An 8025-nucleotide genomic window follows, 5' to 3' on the forward strand; every position below is an offset into this window, starting at 1 on the left:
GAGGCCCGCGTACCGCAAAAAAAAAAAAAAAAAAAAAAAAAAGAATAAGCTCAAGTGTACCTCCCTTTTGTTTCAACGCCCTCTCTCTCTCTCTCTCTCTCTCTCTCACACACACACACACACACACACAACCAATACAAGGTAGCACATGGGCTGATGGGAGGAGGGGGAACCGGACGTCTTCCTCTCCAGGGGCCCACTCTCTATACGGTTTTCTCCACAGTGTTATCTCGCTGGGTTGGGAGCAGCACACCCCATGCCCTGGGCCAGTAGGTAATCAGAAGAGAGTTACTGGGGCAGCTAAAGACTTTCCAGTTCAATTCAGAACTGGCTTCTCTGAGCTCAAAGGAAGAAAAACTGCATGCATTAGCTTTCCATCTTAAAACCGTGCCTTTGCACACCCATCCACTAGTGAGGAAAATAAAGCAGGCCCTGGGTGATGGGGTAGCCAGCACTGGCACATAACAATCAGGAGCACTAGACAGGCAGCTGAAAAAGCAGCAGGAAATAATCATGTATTGTTCAAATAATGCATCAGTTTCAAAACTGAAAACAGAAGGGTTAGAAAACACAGGCATGTTTTGTGCCATGTGTGCATGTGAGTGTGTGTGTGTGTGTATAGCATGAGAAAGGTAGAAGGTTTCACATCATTTGTGTTTGTTGATTTTAGCTACAGCCACAAGTAATAATCCAATCAGAAAGACTACCTTTGGAGAAAATGGATTCTAAGGTCTCTGTGTAAATATTTATCTTCATTTGCCATTTGTAATTGGTCCTCCTGAGAAGCTGACCCTTGGAATGGAAAACTGGCTGTGAATGGCTTTGAATGTAGACTCTGCTGGCATTAAGGATAAGTTGCCATGACGGCAGCATGGGTGATGCTGTTGTTGATTGCAGTGTGTGTAAAAAACAGAAATGTAAATGACAGTTTATATTTTTTAAAAATCACAGTTTAGATTAAAAAAGAATACACTGATGTAAAAATATACTGAAAATCTAAAAAGATCGTTGATATATGACTCATTCGTTCATTTGTTGCATTCAGCAGATATTATAAGAAATGTTTTCTGACTGTTTACTTTTTTCCAGGCCAGAGGATGTAGGTGATCCAAGTTAGAAATATCATCATCCAAATAAATGTGTCACGGTTAAATAACCAGGAGGACACAAATCCTGCCTATTTCTGTTATTAGATGATGGGCAGGGCAAGAGCCAGCTGTATTTAGAAGGTACAGTCTAGAGCCTTATGCTCAGCTTTCTGGTTCTGCAGTCAACCAACTGAACGTGATTTTTGACTAGGTCACTTAACCTCAGCTTTTAGCTATCTTAACTGTGGGGCTTGGACTATATGGTCCCAAAATGGCAATGATATGGAAGTGGTTTTTTAAAACTTTATTTATTTTATTTATTTATTTTTTGGCTGTGTCGGGTCTTCGTTGCTGCACGCAGGCTTTCTCTAGTTGCGGCCAGCGGGCGAGGATACTATGTCAATCATATATAACTTTTTACACCAAGAGCTTACAGAAATGGGCTTCCCAGAAGTCCCAGCCCATTAAGTTGTGAAAAAAGAGGTAGAAGGAAATGGAAAACATAACGGTATATATGGTTCCAAGGCTCCAAAATACTTTTTTTTGGACAGCTGATATTTTTATTTTTATTGTTATTTTTATTTTTTTTTTAAGATTTAATTTTATTTATTTTTTGGCTGTGTCGGGTCTTCGTTGCTGCACGCAGGCTTTCTCTAGTTGCGGCCAGCGGGCGCTACTCTTCATTGCGGTGCACGGGCTTCTCATTGTGGTGGCTTCTCTTGTTACAGAACATCGGCTCTAGGGCGTGTGGGCTTCAGTAGTTGTGGTACATGGGCTCAGTAGTTGTGGCACGCGGGCTGAGTAGTTGTGGTGCACGGGCTTCATTGCTCCGCAGCATGTGGGATCTTCCTGGACCAGGGCTGGAACCCATGTCCCCTGCCTTGGCAGATGGATTCGTAACCACTGTGCCACCAGGGAAGTCCCTGGAAGTTCTTTCTTAAGAAGCCTACTGATTCTCATAAGACCCAGGAATATCAATTAGCTTTGGGAAAAAAAAGGATGAAACCACCCCTAATCAAGGGGGCAAAGTTGGGCACAATTTTGTTGTTTATGTCTGTGTCTGGTTACAAAAATCTCCATGTCACCGTATATTGTTATGTCTCCGTGCAACCCTGAGTGTTTGTCTGCTTTGGAAAGGTCAGAGGATGGCCACCCTGAAAATTCCTTTGATCCTCTATCACCATATCCAATCAGCCTGCCTCGTCGCTGAGGAGTTGGGAGTGAAAAGAGTACAAACTCTGCTGTTGTGTGGATGTGCATATCATTTATCAAAGATTCCCGCATGCACATTTTGCAGTAATCCCCCTAGCAATTTTATATCTCAGATATTACTGGCGCATTGCCAGTTATCCAGATAGCAAAAGTCACATTGTTCCAACACATAGTCATCACAAAACTGTACACACACACCATCCACATTTAAAATTTGTGTTTCCTTAGTGTTTTTCCCCTAGGCAGCACAGATTTCATTTCATCATCTTACCAGAACTTTAGCAAGCTTTCAACACAACAGGGTCATTTAGGAGTAATTATATGAGCATGTGTGATGGGCCAAGAGCACTGGTGATACACATATGGTGTAAGAATAAGAAAGGTCACATTCCACTCGTTTGCTTTCCCTAGTACATGCTGGAGCTCAGTGGCCTTTTGCCTGTTTGAGCTGGAAGCAAATTGGATTCTTGGTTTTCTAAGAAATATTTATGCTACCCACCTTCCAGCGTCTCAAGAAATCAACCTGCAAGCTTCCTTGGTCTCAGCTTCCTTATGCAGAGATCACATATCTCACCAATCCTCCTTTCCCAGTTCTCCCTGCTCTTTACTGGTAACCCCTGGATGGTTTATTTCCAGGGCTTAGTGGAGGCCACTGACCTCTCTGACGTGCTCCCTGCACATCCTCTGGGAAGAAAACAGAGTTGTGACTCTGGGGTCTTGGGTATTCTCAAATGTAGCTAATTTTCTTCTGGACCCTAAGGGAACTGGATGATTTTCTAACCATCCAGATTAATACAAGAGTGCTACTAATTTGGCAGAAGCCTTGGAGCACCATTTCATTTTATGAAGATGCCATTTGTGAAGAGGCAAAACCTAGATCAGTGGCACCTTGGCCTAGCTAATTCAATGATAAGTGCTATTCATATGTCCACTACATCGTTTGTTCTCCGAATATTTTTATTTGTTGAAGTTTTCCTGTAACAGAAGCATATGGACTGGATTCTCCAGTCCTGTAGGCTTTCTTGGGGCATATCCTTGTGGCTGTGACAGAGTAGTTTGACCAACCAGTGTGACTCTGGGCCTTCATTACGAAAAATGGTCACCATTTAGTTGACATCTTTCACTCTGATGATCAAGAATGATGAGCTATGTACAAAAACAGTGTTTCCACCTACCTTATTTATTCCAGGCAGTGTTTCCTGAAGCCCAAGCCAAAGGCCCTCTGCATCAAAATCAGATGTGGGGACACACGTTTAAAAATTCAAGAAATTCATTATTCAAGAAATCAAATTTTTGTTAGACTAAGATTTGAGAACAAGATATGGTCTTTATGTATTTCATGGACTAAAAGAAATGCACCTAAACCGTTCGTAGGTGGCATTTGTTTTAGGTTCCTTCCCCAGTCTGTTTATTCATTCATGAAAAAATTGTCAACTGCCTACCATTTGCTCGGGCCGTAGAGAAAGGACAGAGTCAAAATGTTGAGTTTATAGCTGATTCACTATGTTATAAAGCAGAAACTAACACACCACTGTAAAGCAATTATACTCCAATAAAGAAAAAAAAATTTTTTTTAAAAAGAAAAAATGTTGAGTTTATCTGCCAGTAATCCCAACACTCAGAGGCTGTGTGTCCCTCTTATGTAATCTTTAGAGTGCTATTTAACCATTCTAGGTCTTGGTTTTGTTGTTTGTAAAATGAGTGGACTGATAGAAGTTGCCTCCTAGGATTGTTATAAAGGTTAATAAGTGAAAGTACGTGAACAGCTTAGGACAATGGCTGGCACGTAGTTAGTGCTGTATGAGTGTTAGCTTTCATCATCATCATCGGTGCTATTGTGATTCCAGGTTTGGGGAACATACGAATAAATAGGCCAGGACCTCTTTCCTCCAAAAGTGCACAGTCTGGGTAGAGAAAGCATGCAGGTAAACAACGCAAGAGGAAGAGAGAGTGGCTGTAATGGGAAAAGGTGCCATCACCTCTGACTGGGAGAGTCTGGGGGGGGGGGGAGGGAAGTAGGGTTTTGAGCTGGGTTTGGGCAACTCATGGGGCATTTTCCAGGTAGAGAACGGATGAAGTGGTTCCAGGCTGAAGGACGCGCCCTCTCTGGTTTGCAGTCCTGACGCTGTCTTCCTAACGCTGGCCTCACTCCCTTCTGTTCAGCTGAAGCCTGCCCTTATTGCTCTGCCCTGGCCCTTGGCTGCATGCTGTGGACTCTTCTAGTCAACCTGACAGTCCTAGAGAGCTCTCCTGGGGGCATCCTGGGGCACTGCAGAGCTTAGAGAGCAGAGCCACATTCCCAGCAAGGGAGATTTGGCCAAGAGAGCAGAAGAGGCAGCAGTGTTTTTCCAAGAAAGTGGTGAAACTGCTTACATTAGAGGGCGGGTAAGCTTCCTCCATGAAAGCGAATGGGAAAAAGAAAACAAAACATTTTTTTTTTCTCTTATGTCTACACACCCAATCTGCCACCCCTGAGCAAAGTGGCGTATCCTGGTCCTGCTACCAGTCCTCCTAACAAATATTCAGATCTCTTTGAAAACAATACCAAACGGTAAGTTTTCCTTGTCACCTGTGGTTCGTACCATTTTAGCACGGTGTATTGCCTATTCATAACATCTCTGTGTCTATTACCCTTTTTATCATGTCCTCCTTTGGTAAGCAAAAGCCAAGACTTGTCACTGCTTTTACTTACTTGAAGAGGCTGTTTGGAAATTGCTGGGTTTTTTATATGCCAAATTTTACCTCCAGCCTGACTCATCTAGGTGAGGGTGGAAAATGAAATGTTTGGACCAGAGGAGAGGTAGAAGCAAGGGGATGGGTGACAACAGCAAGAACATCCTCGGCTGCCAGGGTGATTCCACAAAAACCCACACTAGAGCCAAGAGGCACCACGTTCTCTGACCTCCTCATCCATACTCTCAGCTCTTGTGCGTTTCCAGTGCCCTAAATAAACAAGGACAGGGGTGTCGAGGAGCAGCAGGTTGTTTCCCGTTCAATCCATGTCCACACGAGGCTCCCCTCACTGGCTTCTTTCCGGTAGAGTCTTTCTACACATTTTGGGTTCAGTTTAGCCCAGATGAAGCAAGTGGCTGGATGAACAAGGATCTGGAAGCGAGACGCATGTGGAAGAGGGGTGTGATTTCTAACAAAACTGGACAAAACTGCAGCTGTGGTCTAGTCCCCACCCTACATGAAATGGCAGTCTAAGGCTTGTCTGGGTTTTGTTTTTAGGCCATTGGAATCCAGGTTATTGAATCACTTTTGAGAACAGATTCAAATTCAGTCTCATCAGCCCAGAGCTGATTCCTTCTGGCACGTTCTCCTGGCAAAACTGTTGAGTTTTGTTGAAGATCTTTAAAAATCTAGAGACTAAAATAAAAATCACTGGAGTCACTTTTACAGCAAAACCTTCTACTTCCTATCATTTACAATAATGGTCTCAAAATAATATTGTTTGTTTAACATTTGTTGGATTCACTTCTCACTTCTCCCCTAAGGGTTAGTTTTGGGTTTGGTGGACATTCTCCACTCTCTCTTTGTCATCCAAGATGTTATATAGATGAGAGACTCACCATTAACCTTGCTCTCAAGCAAGTTCCAAACTAAAACATTAAAAATATGATGAGTTTGGGCAGAAAGCCCATCTACACCTATCTGAATACCGTATCTGGGCATATGAGACACCTGATTTTCAGCCCAAGGAAACACCACCTGAGAAGCGTACAGGATCACAATCTGGCTACATTTTATGCTCCCTTTCCATCAGTCTGGGATAAATTGTGTGTGTCAAGTTTGGCAAGCGTGGGTGAGCTAAATGGAGCTGTTAGCTGTCTTTTCAACATATTTATCTGTTTCATTGCCTGCTCTAGGATGTCTTTGTGATCATTATATAGGGATCACAGATAACAGACCATTTGAAATCTTACTTCAATTAAAACTTAATCCTCAGATGTCAATAATAGTGTTTTATATAGAAGGTTACAATGAAAGCAGTATCTTTTGTGCGTAACATTAAAAAAACAGCAACAAAAAAGCAAGAATAAGAAATGGCCTGAACATTTCCAAAACAAGATACTTGACGCTGTGCCGTGAACCTTTGTCACCGTGATAAAATGAGGATTATATTTCAATATCCTCTGCAAATCGACGCGTTAAGATTTATAAGAAAAAAATCACATAAAATTTGTCATCTTCCCACTTTAAATTCACTCACTATTATTGTTTTTTATTTTACATGAGAGAATTGACTGCAAAAGATGCTTTTATTTTATACAATTAAGAATGCAATCCAGGGCTTCCCTGGTGGCGCAGTGGTTGCGAGTCCGCCCGCCGATGCAGGGTTCGTGCGGTCCGGGAAGATCCCACATGCCGTGGAGTGGCTGGGCCCGTGAGCCATGGCTGCTGAGCCTGCGCGTCCGGAGCCTGTGCTCCGCAACGGAAGAGGCCACAACAGTGAGAGGCCCACGTACCGCAAAAAAAAAAAAAAAAAAAAAAAAAAAGAAAACAATCCAATATCATAAGGGATTAAGGCTTCTCATTCATATTGTGCGCAAAGACATCCAAAAGATTCCAGAAAATATAACAGAATGTATTTTTTGGTGGAGGGACTGTTGAATAGGGAGAGTGGAGTGAAAAAATATTTTTATCAGGCGGAGGAACACTGTCCATCACAGTGTATCAGGTAAACCATTTCTCCAAAATAAATGTTTTGTGAAGGTGATGGTGATGTTGATGAAATTTCTTCTCCTTCTTCCTGTTTTATACCATCAATGGGATTGAAGAAGTTCTCTATAGATTATTCATCAATATAATATGTTGGCTATTTTTGGCATCCATTTTCCCTTTTTTTAATGAATAGTGCTGCAGTCTGGGTCTGGGTTTCTATTCCTTCTCTACAAGCTGACCCCATCTCCAGTCCAAGAAGTTACACATGATTAGCTTCTGTCAGTCAATATATCCCATCCCAGAGGTCCCAGCAACTGGGTCAAGATGGGCATGTGATGCAGTTTTCCCAGAGAGATGTCAGAGTTACTGCTGTAGGCAAGAACTTCCCCAGCCTTCCATAGACACTATCTAAAGAGAATCTCTCTTCCTTTCGGTAGTGCACTATGTTTTTGTAAAGTCAAAAATTATTGTAACACCTTCCAGTCATGAAGAAGGAAATCTCTGAAGGGAGAAGGGTAGAAGGAGAATTGTAGAAAAATATGAGTAGAGTCATTATCTTGAATCACATGCTTGAGTCACATTTTGCCTTTGAAGCAATTATGAACCAGTTACATGAACCTTTATCATTTTAAGTCAACTAAGTCCACATGAGCTGTTTTCTGTTATTTGTAACCACATTCTAACTTGTAATACATAGCACTTATTGTGTGCTTGCTATGAGGAAATCACTATATCCAGAGCTTCAGATATATTATTTTATTTCATCTTCACAACAATCCTTGGAGTGCCCTTAAAGGGCACTGTTGTCACCTCCCCCCCATTCTAAAGAGGCAAAATTGAGTCACAAATTAAGTAACTTGCAAGAAATTTTGAACAGATGGTAAGAGTTGAAACCAGATTCAAGCCTCAATAGTCTGAATCCAGAATCTGTGCCCTTAACCAGTATGACACAATATCTCATCCATCTCCTAATATCAGGCAAGACAATAACAAAACATCCTAGACATATTAGTCCTAAAGGTTCCTGTAGAGGGCATATTATATTGATAATCAGCAATAT

The sequence above is a fragment of the Physeter macrocephalus genome, chromosome 12, assembly GCF_002837175.3.
Source record: "Physeter macrocephalus isolate SW-GA chromosome 12, ASM283717v5, whole genome shotgun sequence".
NCBI classification, from domain to species: domain Eukaryota; kingdom Metazoa; phylum Chordata; class Mammalia; order Artiodactyla; family Physeteridae; genus Physeter; species Physeter macrocephalus.